The 23,591-nt window shown below is 33.0% G+C and overlaps 1 protein-coding gene across 1 annotated transcript in view; it reads right to left on the minus strand.

Moving 5' to 3' along the window:
- ANKRD7 (ankyrin repeat domain 7) overlaps positions 1-23,591 on the minus strand; it is a 1,180,453-nt gene that overhangs the window by 267,109 nt on the left and 889,753 nt on the right. The window contains exon 26 of the mRNA XM_010343808.3: positions 4,330-4,383. The gene's annotated coding sequence lies outside the window, so the exon portion shown is untranslated. The remainder of the gene's footprint in view (positions 1-4,329; positions 4,384-23,591) is intronic.

Consider the following 23,591-nt stretch of genomic DNA (forward strand, 5'->3'; position numbering starts at 1 on the left):
CTCGTCTCCCAACCACAGGAACCCCTTTCGTTCTCCAAAGCTACAGGCAACGCTTCTGGTTGTTTGGGAAATTTGTGATCCCCTAGCTTCTGCAGGAAGAGAGAGGTGGGTGGGAGGAGAGAGAGAGAGAGAGAGAGAGAGAGAGAGAGTGTGTGTGTGTGTGTGTGTGTGTGTGTGTGTGTGTGTGTCTTTTTATATTTTGGATAATTTTTGATAATTTTTGAAAAAAGTGTGGAATCTAGGGTAACTTTATAAAGAGCAGATGCAGCATTTCTCCAAACAGCTTCTCTCAGCTTCAAAGTCCTCACAAGGGAACTAGAACTCATAAAAATATCATCTACATTAAGTAGTCTGACAGATTTTGGTTACAACACAATTATTTCATATTTTTGGCTCATACTACTCTTCAGGAAGAATATGCATAATGTAAGCATTTCCATTTAATAGAATTTTAGCAACACCAGGCTCCCATGTTTGTTTTGGTTTTAATCATATCCAGAATTAGGAAAAATCACAGTGAATGCAGAGATGTGTCTTTCTCTTGCTAATCTAAAATTATTGCAACAAACCCTATATTCTTAGACATACTTTTCAAAAACTCTTAGGATCTGTTACAATTGTACTCTCTAAAGCTTCATCTAAAGTATTTTATCACAATTATTCATTCATAGTATGTAAATAATGCCAGAATATTCAGATAACTTTTTAATTAAAAAGTGACTTTAAGTGATATATAATAAGCTAGCAGTTGACACTCAGTAATAAAATTGCTATCATTGTTTTCCTCAAGGTTTTTATGCTGGGAGATACTGAAAAGCCTCAAAAAACCCACTTTGTAACAGTATATACAGGAAGAACTAATTCAATTTAATAGAGATCACCATAGCAATTGCCTTCTTTTCAGGGAAATTATATAGTCTTTTAGTTAATGTATGAAGAAATCTATTATAATAAATTTTTCTGTGCACAAGTCAATGATGACTTGGAATAATCATCTGTTGGAATACTTCAGAAGGAAGTTAAATAAACTTTTAGGTCATTTGCAAAATTACAAAGTTCAGTAGTTTTCACTAGCATTGGACTCAAATATTCTTTTATAAACAGTTCTGAAAAATCTCCTCATCCTGCTTACTTCGACACAAATAGATGCACGTATACACAAACTTGCTCACACATGTGTGTACACATATGAAAATATATATTAATTCATACAGGCACAATACATGAGTATATGTTAGAAAACACTGAGTTATATTTCTAATTCATTTATATAGAGTGATCCAAGCACTCTAAACACAAATTAGTTTCTAATTTTAATACAAATTTATATCATATAAAATACTGAGAGTTGAAAAATGTGATTATTTTCTGTTTTGTGAAGTTAAAAATATGTCCACATATCAGTGATTTTAGTAAACTGGCATCTCATGGGATGATTTAAAAAATTTAAATATTTCATTCATACTAAAATGTTAAGGATTATTCATTCTCAACTCTAACACTGGTGTAATTTTATTCAACTGTTACTTTAATCAGATCATTCTGTGTTACATATATCTAAAGCATCCATCTTCTATGCTATTTTCTATGCAAAGCTCTATGAAAGGAGAATTCCTTTCAATTATCTTAAAACAATTTTACTCTGGCTATTCTCTCTGCCAGGAAGTTTCTACCCCAGGTCTTCAGTGAGGGCTCCTTTTGCAAATGCTACTAAAATACATTCTTGATACTTTGTTAACTATAATAAAATTTATCTTTATACTCCTTACTTATTTAAATTTGTTTATTATTATTTATTATCTTCATATATCTTCCTATTTGAAATTTTCCTGGTCATGCATTTACTTCTCAACTGTCTCCACTAATAACAGTTAACTTCATAAAAGCAGATACTTTGTTTTTTTCATTGCTCAATCCTCAGTCTCTAAATTGCATATGGTATAGCATAATCATGCACTAAATACTTCAAAAAAAATTAATCGGTGAATTAGAAGTTAGAATTTAGTATCCCACATGAAACATTCAATAAATGGTACCTGTATTAACATACATACAAAAGAATAGTAACAGAAATAATAGTTTCAAGATAAAAAATAATCAAAATATCTATGCTTTAATATGTAAGCCCAATAAATATAATGAAAACTTGGAAATAATAAAGATATTTTATGTGATTCTATTTGGTTCTTTGCATATTTTCAAATATTTGCTTACATACATAAAAATTTAAAATAAATGCATTTAATTGTCAATATATACATAGGCAGTTTTACATAAATGGTTAAACATGGTTTGGACAAACTACTGAAGAATTGTATTTTCTCACAAAATAAAAGTATCTTCAGATTGTTAAAGGCAGTCAATGACCTATGAACTAAACATCAGAGGAAGGGTAAGAGGATTGAGCAGAATTCCAGTATCATATATTATGGAAGTGAATGAAATCAAACACTGTTGTATCCTATTGGTATGTTCTGTCATCTTCACTCTTTTACCCCTTTGCTATTTACCATCAACTTCTCTCTTGTGATTTATACTCTTGCTTCATTGCTCACTGTGATTACCCTCTTGTAATCTCTGCACATAATCTCTCATTCTCTCTTCTCATACCTTATTTTCTAATTTTTTTTTTTTGAGATACAGTCTCACTCTGTCACCCAGGCTGGATATAACAATTACAAAGCATATAGGCATCTAACAATAGGTCTCCAAAATACATGAAGCAAGACTGGCAGAGGTGAAGAGAGAAATAGATCATTCAACAATAAAAGTTAGATACTTCAATATCCCTCTTTCAAAAATGGATATAACAATTAGACAGAAGAACAACAGATAAATAGAAGAGATAAGTAACACTATAAACCAACTAAAACTAACAAATAGAATATCCAAAAAGAGCAGAGGAAATATCCTCTCATGTTTATATAAAACATTCCCAGGACAGATCAAATTCTACCATAAAACACGCCTCCATCAATTAAAAAGTATTGAAATAATAAAGTATACTTTCCCACCACAGTAGATAAAATTAGATATTGATAACAGAAACAAAATTTAAAAATTCATAAAATGTGAAAATTATATAATCAACAGATTCAAGAAAAAGACAACAAGGAGACTAGAGATAAATAAAAACAAAAACATGGGAAATTAAAATCATGTAATGCAGTAAAAACAGTGCTCACAGGAAAATTTATAGCTATAAACATTTGTTTAAAAAAAGGGAAAAAAACTCTCAAATTAATAACCCAACTTTCTACTTTAAGACAATGTGAAAAAGAGGAAAATAAACACAAAACAAGTATAAAGAAAAAAATAATGGTTAGAGTAGAAATAAATAAAATCAAGAATAGGAAAATCTATAGAGGAAGTCAAAATCAAAAGTTGGTTCTTGGAAAGATTCAGGAAGGTTAACAAAGCTACCTAGAATAACCAATAGAAAGAGAGAGAAAAGTTACTGAAATTAGCATTAAGAAGTCAGGACATAACTTCTAGTCTTACAGAAAAAAAATTACTGGAATATAATACCTGCCAATAAATTAAATAACTTAGATGAAATAGGAAAATGTGTACAAAGACACAAACTACGAAAACTGACTCAAGAAGAAATAGAAAATCTGTATACACCTATAACAAGTAAAGAGACTGAATCTGTAATCAAAAATCTACCCACAAAGAAAAGCCCAATGCCCAGAAGACTTCACTGGTGAGTTCTATCAACAATTAAGGAATAATTTACAAACTCTTCCAAAAATTAAAAGAACAGGGAATACTTTCTAATTTGTGCTATGAGGACAGTATTATCTTAATACCCAAACCAGGCAAAAATATCACAAAAAGAAAACTACGCATTCTCTTTAATGACAATAGATGCAAACATCCTAAACAAAATTTAAATATTCAACACATTTAAAAAAAAGATTATTCAATATGACAAAGTATTTTTCCCAGGAATGAAACACTGCCTTAATATTAAAAACAAATTACTATATTGTACGGTATCAATAAAATAAAGGCAAACCGCATGATTATCTCAACAGTTATTGAAAAATCATTCAACTAAACCCAATAACACTTCATAATAAAAAGATTCAAAGTCAAAACTGAAGGGAAATTCCCCAACTTGATAAAAACCACCTAGAAAAACCTGTAGCAAACATCACCCTCAATGAAGAAAGACTGACATTTTCTGCCTAAGAGCAAGACAAAACAAAGATGTTTGTTCTTACCACTTTTATTCAGCATTGCACTACAGAAACAAGGCAGTGCAATTAGGCAAGAAAATAAAATAAAAGACATCCAGATTTTAAAAAGAAGCAGTAAAAATACCTCTATTAGCAGGTAGCAAGATGTACAGGAAATCCTGAAGAATCCACTAAAAACCTGGAAGAAAAAATAAACATTTCATCAATATTGCAGGATATAAGATTATACAAAAAAATCAATCCCACTTCTAATTTACAACAAATATGAAAATAAAATTAAGAAAATAATTTTGCTGCACAGCAGAAGAAACAGTCATTAGAGTGAATCGGCAACCAACAGAATGGAAAAAAATTTTTGCAAACTACCCATCTGACAAAGAGCTGATATCCAGAATTTTCAAAGAACTAAAACAGATTTACAAGAAAAAAAAGTCAAGCCCATTCAAAAATGGGCGAAGGATATGAAAAGACACTTTACAAAATAAGACATACATGAGGCCAGCAAACATAAAAAAATGCTCATGATCACTGGTTATTAGAGAAATGCAAAAAAAAAAAAAAAAAACACATTGAGATACCATCTCATGCCAGTCAGACTGGCAATCATTAAAAAATCTGGAGACATCAGATGCTGGAGAGGATGTGGAGAAATAGGAACACTTTTACACTGTTCATGGGAGTGTAAATTATTTCAACATTGTGGAAGACAGTGTGGTGATTCCTCAAGGACCTAGAAACAGAAATTCCATTTGACCCAGCAATCGCATTACTGGGTATATATCCAAAGGATTATAAATAATTCTACTATAAGGACACATGCACAAGAATCTTCATTGCAGCACAGTTTACAATAGCAAAGACCTGGAACCAACCCAAATGCCCATCAATGACAGACTGGACAGGGAAAATGCGGCACATGGCCGGGCCCGGTGGCTCAAGCCTGTAATCCCAGCACTTTGGGAGGCCGAGGTGGGTGGATCACGAGGTCAAGAGATCGAGACCATCCTGGTAAACATGGTGAAACTCCGTCTCTACTAAAAATCCAAAAAAATTAGCTGGGCATGGTGTCACATGCCTGTAATCCCAGCTACTCAGGAGGCTGAGGCAGGAGAATTGCCTGAACCCAGGAGGCGGAGGTTGCGGTGAGCCAAGATCGTGCCATTGCACTCCAGCCTGGGTAACGAGCGAAACTCCATCTCAAAAAAAAAAAAAAGGAAAATGTGGCAGATATACACCATGGAATATTATGCAGCCATCAAAAATGATGAGTTCCTGTCCTTTGTAGGGACATGGATGAACCTGGAAACCATCATTCTCAGCAAATTTACACAAGAACAGAAAATCAAACACCACATGTTCTCACTCATAGGCAGGTGTTGAACAATGAGAACACATGGACACAGGGAGGGGAATACCACACACTGGGGTCTGCTGGGGGGAAATAGGGGAGGGACAGTGGCAGGGTGGGGAGTTGGGAGAGATAGCATGGGGAGAAATGCCAGATATAGGTGATGGGGAGGAAGGCAGCAAATCACACTGCCATGTGTGTACCTATGCAACAATCTTGCATGTTATTCACATGTACCCCAAAACCTATAATGCAATAAAAAATTTTAAGAAAAATAATTTTGTTTACAAGAGCATCACAACATACACTTGAAAGAAAATTTAACAAAATAAATGTAAGACTTTTACTCTGTGCTATGACCTAATTGTTTTTGTTATCCCCAAAATGTGTATGGTGAAATCCTAACCTACCAGGTATTAGGACATGGGGCTTTTGAGAAGTGACTGGGATTAGTATTTTTATATAGAAGATCCCAGAGACTAGTTAGTCCTTCACACTAAGTGACAAGACAGCAAGAAAATACCACCTATGAGACAAAAGATGAACCATCATCAGACATCAATTCTGTCTTGATCTTGGACTTCCCATCTTTCACAAATATGAGAAATAAATTTATAATCATAAATAACCTATTTATAATTCAGCATAATCATTACAAATTTCCAACTGTTTTATTTCCTGTCATTGACTGATATTAAAAATCATATGGAAGTCTGAGTGACCAAAATAACCAAAGAATCCTGAAAAAAAAGGAAGTTAAAGCATTCATAATTCCCAACTTCAAATATTACTCCACAGCTTCATTTATCTGTATGGTACTGGCATAAAGACAGCTATATTGACTTTCTCTCTTTATTAAAACTTCAGAAATACCAACTTGAGTTAGCAGAGACATCGGATATTCGGACACAACATTAACATAGTAAACAATAAAGTAAAATTGCCTTCCAAATGCAAAAAGACGTTCTGAAACAAACTAAATTGACAGGCATCCTCAGAAAAAATATAATAGAACTGTTTGAATAAAAAGTTTCAGGTAAATAATTTTTTACTCTTTTATCTTTATTTGAAATACATTAAACACTTATAATTAAAAGTAATAGCATAATATAAATTTTTATTTAATTTTTGATAAATTAAATCTTATAATACCTTGGGATAATTTTTCTAAATTTTATTATCTTATGTCCTTATAATTCCTTATACTGCCACCCCTTCCAGGGCCAATGCAGATTTATCTGAAGGGATAGAGATATAGCTAAGTACCAGGCATGGTGATCTTATCATGCCTTTTAGGTACCTGGAGGGGAGCTTGTCATAACACAATCACTAGAATTTATTTGGGGTATATCCCAAGAATATACATGCCTCGTAAGTTTCCAAGTGATGCAGAAGCTATCAATCCAGGCAACAAAACCTGAGAACAACTAGACCCGGTTATTATTTGAACTCCGAGTCTCCCAGAGAAGGAGGAGTCAGATATCTGCATGTAAAGCCACAGTGAATACTTTAGGTCAACTCTGGATAAATACAGCTCAACCCTGTAAAATACAATCCTGCCAGCTGTATTTTATCCAGTGTTCTCAGTCTGTATCATATGGAGGAAAAGCATCATAAGACTGAGCTGGGTCCCAAATTCCTGACTCATAGAGCTATAAAGTATAAGAGTATGGTATCTGTTTTAAGCCCTAAGTTTTGTGGTCAGTTGTTACACAGCAATAGACAGCCTGAATATCTAAGTATGTACATATGAGGACAGGCTCCAACTTTTTGATGCACTAGAATTTCAGCAGGTGTCAGCATTTTTACGAAAAGTCCAGTAAGGGATCTGGGAGATGACTTAAGAATATCCAGAACCCTGCTTGTGACTCTGGCCAACTTGTCAGATTTTCTGTTCCTTGTGCCAAGATGCTGCCACCAGCTTCCTGGATAAAGAAAAGCCCAAGTAGCAATATTTTCAATAATCATGATGGTACTTTTATTTAATGATAATATACCTCTTTATGGGCAGGGGCGAGGTGAAAAAAAGTTCTAGATAAACTTGTACTTTTATGTTTTACTTTGTTTTACTTTATTCCACAGAAGAAACAAATAAGTTTAGATGACTGGCCCAAGTTGATATTTGAACTCAGAACTTTATTTTATTTAGCACATTTACCTATGTTAATCAAAATCTTAATTTTTGCTACAACATCTGTTTTTCTCCTTATACGTAGGATAATTATGTTTCTCTTGTCTGCTTTCATCTCTCTCATCTGCTTTTATATGAAACTTAAGTAAATTGTCTATAGGAAAGATATTACACTCAGATATGCAAATACAGTAATGAGAATGGCATCTGATATCTAAACTAAACGCCAGGTTCTAACAAGCAAAAGCAAATTCTGTACCAGTTACCAAATTCAATAATTGTATAGGAAGAGAAAGACTAGCAGTGCTAGGGAAGGTCATTAATTTCTTATTAAATAAAGGCCTCTGGATAGATCAGTTTACCAGCCTAACCTCGAAGGCTGGAGCTGTCTCATGTGTGTGTGTGTGTGTGTGTGTCTGTGTGTGTGTATGTGTGTGTGTGTGTGTGTGTGTACACGTGCATCTGTGTGATGCTTTGAGTAATTTCTTCTGTAAGTCAGACACAACTACCATGTTCAACATATATAGAGACCAGTTAAAGCCCTCCAATTACTAAAGACTTGTATTCTTCTTCAAAACAAAACTCAATAGTATTATTTTGATTTTGCTTTTCATTTCACAGCTTTTAGTCTGAACTCCAAACTGCATTAGTGAAAACAGGGTCCTTAGAATCTGTCAACAGTGAGTGGCCAGCTGGCAGCTCTGAATGACACATAGACAACAGTAGCCAACTGTTGGGATAATAAATACATACTATGTACATCTACTTAGTCTCTTGATAATGTTTTCCATTTTGTAAAATCAATTATTTAGAGAGAAACAGATCATTTTCATTCCTGAATGAATATATATATATATATATATATATATATATATATATATATTCATTCAGGAATGAAAATGTAAAAGTTGTGTGTAAAAGCCAGTGTATACTGACATATAAATGGTAATTACCAGTTTCAGAATTTAGAAAGTATTGTTAAATGCAGCTATTATTAAAAATAAATTATATAAACATACATACATTTTTCTAAGTATAAAAATAATTGGTATTAAAAGCTCATTTCCTGATAATTTTAGCATGTCATAATTACATATATGCTTGAGATTTACATATATTGCATCTGTATGGCAGAAATACTATATAATGGTGTACTTCTGCACCTGTTTATCTTACTTTGTTCAGTGATATTACATTTATAACTTGAAATTGGCCAGAAGAGGAATATGTCAACCACCGAAGTCAGCAAACACTATGAACTGAGGCTATTTTTCCTTGAGACTCAATTGTACATCATTGTATATAATTATATGATTATTCTTATTAATTCTCAATGACCATCATGTCAGTAACATCAACATAGCTGATATACAAGTCAGACAGATGAAGATAAAAATATGAACTTTATTAATGATGAAGCTATTTGCATAAGCTGCTAACGTCTGCAGCCAAATGTGCTTTCTAGTTTTTTAATGCATAATTAGATAGATTTACTCCTGCTCTCCAACCCAGCTGACATCTGCAAGCTACCCTTGAGCAATTGATTCTGAATGCAGCCTCTCTTTGGACAGACAGTTCTAGGGATCTGGAACAGAGAGAAGAAAGGCTGAGCCAAACATGCTCTGTAACTTCTAAGTCAGAGTATCAATTAGTTTATGTTTGACTGCCTGACACTGAAAAAGCCAAAATAACAATGTGTAAACAACATAGAGCCCATGTCATGGCAGTTCGGAGGTATGGATTCTATGAGTGCTGGGCTCGGTTTACTTGCTCTTCTGCCATCCTGAAAAACTCACTTCTGGTAAGGTAACTTCAGGAGCACCACCTCATATGCATTCAGCCAGTGGGAAAGAAAAATGAAAGGAAACTCATCCCTCCTTTTAATGGGACTTCCTAAAACACCACACAACCTTTTTCCTTCTCATCAGTGAAAACTTAGTCACATGACCACAACTAGCTGCAATGAAAACTGGTCAATAGTCTTTAGTTAGACACATGGAGGTTCAGAACAAATTTTATATTTGATACTAAAAATGAGAAAGGGAATGACATATAGTGAATCTTTGCCATACTCCCTAGTTACATAATTAATTGAATGGGAAAAGAGGCTAGATATGTCAATGTAGCTGAATACTAACCTAGAAATATAGGGCAGAGTAAATGTGTTCTAACATAATATGTGTTTTTTTTTTTCACTACTTGAATCTATTACAATGAAGATAATGGAAAACTCATTCCTAAGAGAGCAAATAAAATGCAAAGTAACTGCAAGTGACTCCACAAAAATAATTAAAGAACTATATACATAAACTAAAGAATTCTGATAACTTGGTTTGTAACATGGGGGGAGAAACTACATGTTCCTATAAAGTATACCATATTTATGACTTAAAAGTTAGTATTTTAAATATGTAATTGTGACTCTGTCACATATTTAGAAAAAAATGTATGTTACAAGAGGGTTAAACTATGACTTATTATAAATAAAAAACACAATTTTATTATACTACATTATCAATTATTACCAAAATTGGATTAAAAGAACATGATACATCTTTAAGAATGGGCTGTGATAAATGGATAAAAATAATCTTCGAACAAACAGACTGAACTAAAACTGATTTTCTGAAGAAGTTTAGTGCGTTTATAGTGTGTCTTTCCAAGTAGCTCACTCATTATAGTATGCATTTGTGTATCAAACAGTTTCTTTATAAAGAGTATAAGTTTTATCATCATTTTAATACTTGTATAAATTTTGGCACATTCTGACACACTGATGTCTGGATTAATGAGATTTTACTCTAAATTCTAATTTTTGCAAGGAGACAGAAAGTTTCACAATCAGTAAAATACTTTTCCATCCTTGATGAAATGCCTGAAATAAGTATTGTGTCATTATAAAGTAATTCCAACCAGAAGAGAATATTGAGTGTGTCTTAATATTCTTTGGTAATGAGACTTTGCAGTACTTTTGTAAGCATCAACGCAGACACACTTAACGTTATGTGATTAAGTTAGCATGTTTAAAACATTTATTTCTATGCAACTAGCAATGAATCAGCGTGTTTATAGATGCTGCTGTGGAAGAATAATCTTCATCTACAGAAGTTCTAACATTTGCCTCATATCATGCCCTTGCTCCACAACTTCATTTGTGTTCAACTTCAACATATGAATCATTTTTAATCAGAGAAAATGAGCATAATAATCAAATGCAAAGCAGCAAGGCTGATAGTGCATGTTTGTTCTAATGAGAACTTCTGCTTATGTCAGATAATTTAGCTTTCAAAAATATAACTGACAATCAAGTCAAGGAAAAGTCTAAGCAAATCTAAAATTACTGCAGGAAGTTAGAAAAACTCCCCTATATCTTTATGCATTTCCTCATCATTAGAAAGGTCACAGTTCTCTGTGCCACAAGTCCAGCCACAGCATATGCCTCATCAACTTTCAATCTGTGTGTATCCCTTCAGTTAATATATAGGATCATGTTAAAAACACTAACAAAAATTCATTTGATCTAGCTCGGCTCATTTGTTGAGCCTGCAAGGTTAAAGAATCTTAATTAAACATGGTGGTGAATTTTGAATGTTTTTTACATCCATTCTTCTATCCTCCAGACATTGTTCAAAAGACCTGAATGTTAAGTCTCTAGGCTCATTTTCAATTACATAAACCATACATAGAGTGACTAAGCTCAGGCAAGAAAAAAATGGGCAAATTATGTAATATGAGAAATGATTAATTTCTTTTTTTTTTCTTTTGAGCAGGAGAACAGATAAGCTTTTGAGGGTTGTTAACTGAAGTTTCCTCTTAGTTTTCAGAACCTAAAAAAGTGATACTTCAAATTAGGTATGGTTACAGAAAAAAGACCAATGATGGGCTTTAAAATATTGTAAAAAGTCTATGATTTATTCTTACTTTTAAGTAGATTTAGACTGTGATGATCAAAATAGTAAAGTCAGATACCAAAGAAAAGAATATGACATAAAATTGGTAATTACTTTTGAATTTCACTAAATTAAAATTGTCAGAGTAGACCAGGCATCCCCAAACCAAGGCCGTGGGCCGCATGCGGCCCCCTGGGGCCATTTATCCAGCCCCCCCACCGCACTTCAGGAAGGGGCACCTCTTTCATTGGTGGTCAGTGAGAGGAGCAAAGTATGTGGTGGCCCTCCAATGGTCTGAGGGACAGTGAACTGGTCCCCTGTGTAAAAAGTCTGGGGACGCCTGGATTAGACACTTCCTTACTTCTCATTTAGAATAAGTGGGATCCTCAGACACTAAATTTAGACAAAACTTCAGAGTGTTCAGCATGGACATTGGGATGGTTCTAAACTGATACCAGAGTTGCACAGTCGAGTATGGAAGATGGAGAAAACATAACAACAAAAGTCAGGTACAGACTCCTGGCTTCCACTTATGTTACAGAAGGCAGGAATTATTGCTCCCAAATTAAAAAAAAAAAAAGGAAAAGTTCAGCAACATATAAATCATAATTTTTTGGAGTCTGAGAGCTGAGATTGCACGTTAACCAATTAGTCTAAAATATAAGAAAACACAAGCTCCTCTAAGAAAAGATAGCACATGAACATAGACTCATATAGAACAAAGAATGGGAGTACGGCTAGGCCACCATGCTGGAAGTTAAGAATTGACCTAGTTTTTTTTTGTTGTTTTTTTTTTAACAAATTGCTAATAGTCAAGTGTGAATTAGTGTGGTAGCATGGAAACACTTGTATCCTAATACAAAAGTATATTTATTAACCCAATCACAGGCTCTTCTCCAAGGAATATCACTGATATGGGTAGGTGGATACTGGACAAAGCCTCCATCAGTGATGCTGGGTTGAGGGGAAGGGACTGGTCACTACTCTAGAAAGGAATAAAGCCCTGCAGAAAGTCCTTCCTGGATTACTACTTCCATAGGATAAAACCATTAAGCTGCTATGGAAAGGAAAGCAAATCTGCTGTACCCCAAGACAGTTGGTAAGACCCACTGTGGCCAGGAGAAGAGGAAACGACATGCCATATCCCAACAAAACAAGGTCATGGAACCACCTTTGTCCAGACCACAGAAAAGCACTTACCATCAGGGGAAACTGAGAAAGCCCTACTCTAAAGAACTAGAAACCCAGAGACTGCCTGTGTCTGTCTCTAGATCACCACAAACAATATTCTCATTCTAGCACAGGCTACCAAATGTTAATCTTCTACTGAGGGGGAGGATAAAGCACAGAGACAAAATCTTTGAGAATATCGTGAGAAAAGTCCTAAAGCTGAGGGTAGAGAAGCATAAATATCCCTTATACCATCCAACCCTCACCTTATGCACTAGTTAACACTAAGTAAATTATAAAAACAGTGGTACACCAAGATAACATAAATAATATCAGCACCCAAATTTAGGTCAACTTCTGGCTATATAAATTCAATTCCCTGGTAAAGTCATAGGAGACAAGAAGTCATGCCCATACTCAAGCAATTGAAATAGTACCTTGGTCTCTACATTCCGATATACAATGCTCAACTTTTAACAAAATATTGTAGGACATGAAGAAAAGCAAGAAGAGAATGATCCATCAACAAGAAACAAGGTACTTAACAGATTCAGACTTGGATATGGCCCAGTTGTTGGAACAATCAGATAAAGAATTTAGAAAAAAATATAATTACCATATTCAAGACAATGATAAAAATAGATACAATGTGTATGAACAAATAAAAAATACACATGGGAAATTGAAACTATAAGAAAAAATAAAATTAAAATGCTAGAAAACAATCCACATTAATAGATACGAACAATGTCTTTAAAGGATTCACTGTGTTACTTAAACAGACAACAAAAATCAGTAAACTTAAGGATAGGTCAGTAGAAAATATCCAAACTAGGCCAGGCACGGTGGCTCATGTCTATAATCCCACCACTTTGGGAGGCTGAGGTAGGTGGATAACGAGGTCAAGAGATCAAGAACATCCTGGTCAACATGGTGAAACCCTGTCTCTACTAAAAATACAAAACTTAGCTGGGCATGGTGGTGCCAGCCTGTAGTCCCAACTACTCGGGAGGCTGAAGGAGGAGAATTGTTCGAACCTGGGAGGCGGAGGTTGTGGTTAAGCTGAGATCACGTCACTGCACTCCAGCCTGCATTACAAGAGCGAAACTCCGTCTCAAAAAAAAAAAAAGAAAAGAAAAGAAAAAAAAGAAAATATCCAAACTAAAACACAAACTGAAAAATAATAGTTAAAAATACATTTTAAAATCCAAAAACAATAGCACTGAAGAGTTTTTGGAGACAATATCAAATAGTTTAGCATATGTATAATTGTTCTCTGTGAGAGAAGAGACAGAGAAAATAGGTCATAAGAACTATTAAATGAGATAATGGGCTGAAATTTTTCAAAAATAATATAATACATTAAACTATAGAAGTAAGAATATCAGAGACCCTAATCAGGATAGATAGCACCATCCTCTCACTCCAAATTAAAAACCTCTTGATGCATAATATCTAATTTCTAAGTATCAAAGATAAAATATTGAAGACAACCAGAGATAAAGGCACACTACATACAGAAGAACTGTGATAAAAATTTTATCAACTATCTTGCTAAAAATATAAAAGTCAGGAGACAAAAAGTGCCATCATTAGAGCACTTTTAAAAAAATCCTTCCACTTACAATTTTATATTCTATGAAAATATCATTCAAAAGTTAACGAGTCACAATAGCAGTTTCAGACAAACAAAACCTCCTAGTATAGTTTGTTACTAGCAGCCCTGCATTTTCGGAATTGTAAAAGAAAACTCTTCAGGCATAGGATTATTATTACCAGCCTATACATGAAAAAATGAAGATCTTTGCAAAGACTTAAAATCAGTGTAAACATATTAGGCCTTTTAAATTATTTTTCACCAAGCAATTATTTCTGACTATAGAAGAATTAGGAGGAAAAGTGTAAGTATATATCATTCCAAATTAAAATATTTTACAAAAAACTGCAAAAGATTGGAAAGAAGGAATTATGTGCCTACTGGTGTAGGATTCTTATACTACATATAAAGAAGTATAATTTTGTTTGAAGAGAGACTAAAATTAGTCAATATTACTTAATATTTTAAACATAACCATTAAAATATGAAAAAGAAATTAGTAACGATAATAGTAAATATTTTTTAAAAATCAAAATCAGGCAGAATAAAGAGAAAATATCACAGAAAACTGACAGAACAAATTGATTTTAATCCAACAATGACTATACCGAATGTAATTGATCTAAACACAGAATGTCAAATTTGTATAAAGTACTCAGACTCAAATATATATTTGATAGAAAAGCTACCTTAAAGAAAACAGGTAAAAAGTAAAGAATAAAGTGACTATATGAATATAAGGCAAAACATATTTCAGAATTTAAAAAACCACCAGAAATAAACAGAAACATTGCATCCTGATTAAGAGACAATATGCCATGAACATGTAACAGTTGTAAAGTGTATGGATCTAAATACAGCTTCAAATTCACACACGCGCGCGCGCACACAGACACACGTGAGAGAACTCAAAGGAGACATTAAAAAATGCAATTGTCATTGGAGCCACAATACTTCTACCACTATAATAGAAAATGTAGGTTTAAAATCAGTAAGGGTATAAAAGCCTGAACACTACTACCAAAAAAAATAGACTTAACAGGCAATTAATAATCCTGTGCACAATAACAGGCAAAACAGATAATTTTCCGAAGAGCACATGGAACAATAACAAAAACTGACAATGTTCTGGGCCATCAAAAGAATTCCTCAGGCCGGGCGCGGTGGCTCAAGCCTGTAATCCCAGCACTTTGGGAGGCCGAGGCGGGTGGATCACGAGGTCAAGAGATCGAGACCATCCTGGTAAACATGGTAAAACCCCGTCTCTACTAAAAATACAAAAAAAAATTAGCTGGGCATGGTGGTGCGTGCCTGTAATCCCAGCTACTCAGGAGGCTGAGGCAGGAGAATTGCCTGAACCCAGGAGGCGGAGGTTGCGGTGAGCCGAGATCGCGCCGTTGCACTCCAGCCTGGGCAACAAGAGCGAAACTCCGTCTCAAAAAAAAAAAAAAAAAAAAAAAAAAAAAAAAAAAAAAAAAAAAAAGAATTCCTCAAAATAATACAAGACATACTATCTGACCATAGCAGAATTAAATTAGAAATCAAAACCAGAAATATAGTTAGAAAATTAACAAGTATTTTGAAATTAAACAAAACACTTCCGGATAACTTATTATTCACAAAAGCATCAAAATGAAAATTAGAAAACACTTAAATTGAATAAAAACTGAATATAACTTATTCAAATATGTGGGATGCAGTTAACATAGTGCTTAAAAGAAAAGAAACAGCATTAAATACTTATGTTGTACATATAGTAGAAAAGAAGAAAGGCCTCATATCAGTTATCTAGGTTTTAGCTTGGAAAACTTTAAAAAGAATAACCAATCTAATCCAAAGCAAACAGCAGAAAGAAAAAAATATGAAGAATTCATGGTATTTGAAAAAAAATCTAAACAATAGATAAAATCAATATAATCAAAAGCTGATTATTTGAAAAAGAACAATATAAAACAATACAAAAAAAGATAAAACAAGTCACCAATGTAAAGAAATAGTCTACATTCACTGAAAACTCTACAATCATTTAAAATATAATACAGATATTTATAGCAAAATAAATAGCAAATAACAATACAATCACAAGAAATGTATGCCTCAAATTTTGACAATTTTGATGAGACAACTTTCTCAAAAAGAAATAATCTACTAAACTTAATAAGAAATGGATCAACTGAACAGTAAATTAAATAAACAAATGTGTAGTTTGAAAACTTCCAAATAAATTTCCAGACCATTTCTGCACAGTGGTACTTAAAATTTCCCCAGGTCAACTGACTACATTCAGATTTTAAAATTCCTGCCCTTGGCTCTACATCAAGAGTTTGTAGTTTTTGGTGAGCCAGGAGATGATAGTGAGGATTAATTAAAAATTCTGGAGCAGCTGGCCTGTTTCATTAATCTCAAACAATGAAAAGTCAAGGTATTTGTTTAGGGTAGAAATTTTAGGTTGAACTGATAAGTGAGGAAAACCCAGGATATTTCCCTGGGTCAATAATTCTCAGCCAAAGTTGAAACTGATAAGAAACACTGGGGGTGAGACCCAGGCATCAGTAATTTTAAGCTTTCCATGTGTTATCAATACTAGCCAATTTTGAGAAACATGAGCCTGACGGCGGATCCTTAATGAGATTAGTGTTAAATCTTCATAAACACAGAGGAGTAAAGTGTTTTAAAGAAAAGTATGTTGAATCAGAAAGCTGTCTTTAACTCAGTTATGAAAGAAATCCACTTGTATAAATGTTTTGCACATATTGAGAAGGGAACCTGTCTAAATATATAGTCTTATTACCTTCGTAGCATTCTAGAAATCTCCCTTTCATGTGATTCTTGCCATGGATACATACTCTATAAATATTGTAAGAGAAGTAAAATTTTACATCTACCTTCCTGGAGTTTTTATCTTAGCCTGACAATTAAATTGACATGAAACAGATAACAGAAACAAAACAAACACATTTATTTAATATTAGTTTTATGTGACATGAAATTGACATGAAACAGATAACAGAAACAAAACAAACACATTTATTTAATATTAGTTTTATGTGACATGAAAGTCCTCATAAGAAAATACAGACTCAAAGGTAGAGTGTAATGCTTATACATCGTATTGCACAAAGAGTAGTAAGTTTAGTTTAAGTGGAGAGGCTAGAAGAGTTATTTTAATAGGTTCTGTAAAAAATTACTTTGGGCTCAACTTCCATTATTATTTTCTTTCTAGTATAAAGAGAACAACTTTCACATGGGAGTTTTACCACGTGTTTTAAAGAAATAGTGAGAAGGTCAAAGTGATCTTACACTTGCTATTTTTCAAGTGCCTTTAACTCAAAATAGTCAATATGCCAGAGTTTATATTTGGGGGTATTTGGAACATTTTGAAGAGTATTCTTGGCTTCTTCAATATCAGGGATTCCATATCAGATTCAATTTTTTTTGAGAAAAAAGATAGCAATGCAGTTTTATGAAGAGACAAAACAGATGATCTTGAAGGTAAAAAATGCAGAGAAAAAACAAGAGAACATGCAAATATTCTAATCTGCATTTTCAAAACAAAATTTGTATTGAACATAAAACCATAAACAGATAATTCAAGTAATTAGAAATGAACAAGATCCATACATTGTAAACTATATTCTTACAGAGAAATGGAAAAAATAAATAAATAAATGGAGAGAGACACTATGCCTCTAAGTCAGAAAACTCAATAATATATACATTTAAATTGACCACCAATTATTTTATAGGTTGAATGTAATTCCAGTATAAATCCCAATACACATTTTTGTATAAATTGATAAGATGATTCTAAATTTTTAAATAAAATGCAAACAACCTAGAGTTGACAACATAACTATGAAAGAGAATGTTATTGGAAGGCACTGGTTGAAAGATGTACTAAGAAGCTACAGTAATAAGCACAATGTCATGTTGATTTAAAGAAAGAACTGAACAAAATATCGACACATACAAATTTGAGCAAGATTCTGTGCATAACAAGTATTTATTTTATTGTATTAGAGATGGAGTCTTACTCTGTCATCCAGCCTAGAGTACGTGTAATCCTAGCTCACTGTAACTGCTAACTCCAGAACTCAAGTGATTCTCCCATCAGCCTCCTGAGTAGATAGGACTACAGGTGTATGCCACCATGCTGGGCTAATATTTCATTTTTGTAGAGATAGGAACTCACTGTGATGCCCAGGCTGATCTGGAACTACTGGCTTCAAGTAATCCTCCCACCTCAACTTGCCAAAGTGCTGAGATTACAAACATGAGCCACCATACTGGGACCAGGAAGACTGTTTTCAACAAATGGTGTTAGAACAATTGTCCATCCATGTTATATCCTCCATGAAATGTAAATCTTCAATGTGCATCTCTTGTTTACGCAAAAATGAAATGAAAATGAATCCCAGGGTCAACTATAAAATCTAAACTATAAACTGAAAGAAAACATAGAGTAAAATATTTATGACTTAGGCAAATATTTCTTGTATATAAAAGTATAATTCATCAAAGACAATATGGATTAAATGGACTTTATCAAAATTTAAAACTTGCTCTTTTAAAAGACACCATACAAAATCAAACAGACAAGCTAAAGAATGGGAGAAAACATTTGAAAATTATGTATTTGATAAATAACTTTTACTCAAAGATCTCTAGCACAGGGAAGTGATGAACATTTGGAGTAGTGTGTACCCAAGGTGCCCTGGTTTGATCTTTGTACACTGTATGGACTACACTGAGACATAGCATGTGCCTCATAATAATTAATTTTTAAAAAGACAAAATCAACTCATTTTTTAATGAATAGAAATTTTGAAATGATACTTTACCAAAAGAGGTATTAATGCCAAATACATAAAAACTATGCTCAAGAAGGGGCTTAATGAACTTGTGGGGATAATGGATAGGTTCATTCTCCTGATTACAGCAGTGGTTTCTTGGATGCAGAAATACGTCAAACTTATCTAATTGTAAAAACGCCACTTTGTAGGGACTAATTTGGTAGAAAAATATACCATTAACTGATATTAAGAATCCATTTGTTATACAGAACTCTGTAATAATATATGTAATAAATATGTTACAATACAAATTAAATGCAAAGACAAATCAGAGCTACCCTATGATTATAATAGTTCTCAATTCTCTGACAGAATTAGTGAGAATAAATAACATTTGTTGCATTGTCTTGAACTGTAAAAGAAGTAATCATTTGATGTTGGTTATTGTGTCTAATACTTGACATGTAAGATTGTTCATGTAAATTTTCTTAATTTTATGTAATTATATTTAATGAGAAAAACGGAATTTGGAGAAAAGAAGCTAGTGGAAGCAATAAATGTGTGAAAGATTAACTTGGTGCATGAGAATGTCCCTGATAATATCATCATAGAATGAAGTGTAAATTAGAAAATCTCTGAAAAGTTATGATCATGCTAGAGTCATGTCAATTATACACAGGTGCTCCTGCCTAGTAGCTATTCCACAGGAGAGCATCTAAAAATATAAAGTTCTCTTTGAAGATGTTATATAATTTGAATCAAGAAAACAGAGCCAATACAATTTGTGTCAATTTTAACCTTACAAGAAAATGAGTAAAATGTAGACAATTCAAGAATCAACTTTTAACTAGCCAGCTCTTCTTTCTACAACCTCATAAAATTGAATTAACAAAATGATACAAGAAAAGAAGGAAAAGCCCTATACAGTGTGTAAATTGGGCACCTATCTTCTAAGAAATTTTCTACAGCTTATAGCAACAAATATTTACATTTATTGATAACTATTTTAAAAGCATCTCAAAGTTTCTATTCATGAAATGAGGCTAATATATATATATATATATATATATATATATATATATATATATATAGTTATTCTTTATTATTTCTCTCCTCTCAAAAATCTTTAAATAATGTAAACTCTGAATTTAGTCTTTTTGGTAAGTCTCTTTATTTCTATAGCTAACTTTTAGAATAAAAGCAATTCTGTTCTGATGGGTGCTTTGTGAGTTTGTTAAATTTTGAATAGAGCATCTTTTCTGTTTCACTGAAACTCTCAAAATAATTGTACTATCTACGTAAGAAAATGCACAGACAACTTCTCAGGGCATTTGTCCCACAGCTAGATAGAAGTTACTGTTATCTAAATCACCAGAGAACCAATTTTAACCTTTTGACAGTTGTAATATTCTAAGATTGTAAAGTACAAGTGACAAGATTAAAATTTTATGTTCTGGTTTTTTTTTATGCCTATATTTAATTAAACATTTCAAGTCAAATTCTAATTTGGTGAAGATATTTTTCTTAAACATTTTCACATATCGAAGATCTATTTGTCTTTGCTACCTGTGATTCACTAAGTCAAATAAACCCAGGCTTATTTAGGTTGCAGGCTAAACTTGCTAATAATAGTGTATCATTAAAAAAAAAAATCAAACAGAATTCTTATTTTCAAAAGAGCTTGACATAGTTGGCATGCCTACATTATATTGCACTCTTTAATGCTTACATTATATTTGAAATCTAATTTTCAAACCACTGACAAAAGAGATTGGAAATATTCAAGATGACATTGTTCCATCATTAAAAAGCAGATGTCACTTGTGCCCTTTACATTTACACAAATAAAAAGTAAATGTTAGCAAAAAAGCATCAGTTTTTACCAAAAACAACACTTTTTTTGTTTTTTAAATAAATTTCAAATAAAATTTATTCAAGTTAGCTTTGCAAATGGTATTTCCTATTTTTCTTCTTCTTTTCACATCTGCGCAAAATATTAATTCAACCTAAATACAGCTTTAACATACAAAACTGCTTTAAAACAGGCATACAAAAAATGTTTCTACCAGATAAATGAATATCCCCTTTTAAATTCTAATTCACAGCAATTAGTATTTATGTTCCATGTGAACAATTATTCTGTAATGTCAGAAATGGCATTGTGTTAAATTTTTTATGCACAGGTAAATAGCAAAAATAATGTGAGAGCTTTAATACAGCCAACCTTAACTGTATTACACCACCAGTAATCATTAAACTATAAATGATATTAAGAATACATTTATTATCCAGAACAACCCTGTAATAATATATGTAATAAGTATTTTATAATGCAAATTAAATGCAGAGACAAATCAGAGTTACCCTTTGCTTATAATATTTCTGAATTCTGACAGAATTGGTGAGAATATGACAAAAGACTAAAGAAATATAACACTGAGTCAAATTAATCCTTTAACAAATATTGTTGCCATACTCTTTTTAGATGCTGAGCTATGTCAATAAAATGTGCCCTCATGGATGGTATATTCTAGTAGACATAAATTTGGAATATAGTATTAATTAGGGTTTTAAGAAATAACTGTAGAGGGTACAGTTTCAGGAGCATAAGCAGGCATTTGGTTTGAGATTTGTTACATTGATAAAACCAATCAGTCATGAAACTGAAGTTGTTGAATAAATATTTGTGTCTGGAGATCAAGTTTCAGGTAAAGCAAGAAGTATACCTTTGAGAGTCACTCTGGTGGATAAATAAAACTTTAAGTCATGAGATAGGATGAAATAAGGGAATAAGTGTGACTAGAAAGTGGTCTGAGGACCAAGTGAAATCAGGGAGATACGGCAAAACTAGTAAAAGTGACTAGAAAAGCACAGCCAGAGAAATTTAAAGTTGACTGTATTATTCCGTTTTCATGCTGCTGATAAAGATTCACTCGAGACTGGATAATTTATTTAAAAAAAAAAAAAAAGAGGTTTAATGGACTTACAGTTTCACATAACTGGGGAGGCCTCGGGATCCCAGTGGAAGGCAAAAAGCGCATCTTACATGGTAGCAGGAAAGACAGAATGAGAGCCAAGAGAAGGGAGAACACCAGTTAAAATCACCAAATCTCGTGAGATTTATTCACTACCAGGTGAACAGTATGAGAGAAACCACCCCATGATTCCATTATCTCCCAACCAGGTCCTTCCCACAACACGTGGGAATTATGAGAGCTACAATTCAAGATGGGATTTGGGTGGGAACACAGCTGAACCATATCAGTGAATATTACCAAACAGCTTAAAAATTACCCTTTCTCCACTAAATTGTCTTTGCATGTTTACCAAAAATCAGTTTTTCATGTAAGTTTGGGTCTCCCTATAAGTGGATCTATTTCCAGACTCTCTATTGTTTCATTTGTCAATATTTCCATATTGTTGGAAACCTCACTTTGATTAATGCAGCTTTTAATAATAATTGATTTCAGATGATACAGCTTTGTCTTTTTAAAAGTTGTTTCAGCTATTCCAAAACATTTGCATTTTCATATAAATGAGTATCAGCTTGCCAATTTCTACTAAAAATAAAATTTTACTGGAATTAATTTGACTCTCTAGACCAATATGGAGAAAATTAACATAATATTAAATCTTCCAATTAATGAACATAGTGTCTCTTTATTTAGATATTTTTAAATATATTTTCAGAAATGCTTCATAAGTTTGACCATGTAGCTATTGCACATCATGTATAAGACATACCACAGAGTATTGAATATTTTATCCTATTGTGAATGTAAGTTTAATATCTAATTGTTATTTACACACAATATTTTTGTTTAATTATCCTGTGCTATATAAACTCGATAAACTTACTACGATTTCTAGTAGAGTCCATTAAATTTCCTGCATAAATTAATACACCACCTGCAAGTAATAAGAATTTTTACTTTTTTCCGGCTTTTTATAAAGAAAAAGAATATATTCCACATATTTTAACATATTGCAGTTTTATCTTTGCTTATATAAAAATTATTTCTTCCTCTCCTCTTTCTAAATTTTCTACATTTTGGGTTATTTAGAAATATCTTTCTGTTTTAGGCTGGGCACAGTGGCTCAGGCCTGTAATCCTAGCATTTGGGGAAGCTGAGGAAGGCAGATCACTTGAGGTCAGGAGTTTGAGAACAGCCTGGCCAACATGGTGAAACCCCTGACTCTACTGAAAACGCAAATATTAGCGGGGCATAGTGCCAGACACCTGCAATCCTAGCTACTCTGGACGCTGAGGCAGGAGAATTGTTTGAACCCAGGGGGCAGAGGTTGCTGAGATCACCCCACTGCACTCCAGCCAGGGTTACAAAATAAAACTCCATCTCATAAAAAATATAAATAAATAAATAATATCCTATGAAGTTTTAAAATATTTTGGGATTTTCCAGATATTTCCCAGTATTCACAGAGCCAAAACTAACAGA

The sequence above is a fragment of the Saimiri boliviensis genome, chromosome 10 (genome assembly GCF_048565385.1).
Source record: "Saimiri boliviensis isolate mSaiBol1 chromosome 10, mSaiBol1.pri, whole genome shotgun sequence".
Classification (NCBI taxonomy): Eukaryota; Metazoa; Chordata; class Mammalia; order Primates; family Cebidae; genus Saimiri; species Saimiri boliviensis.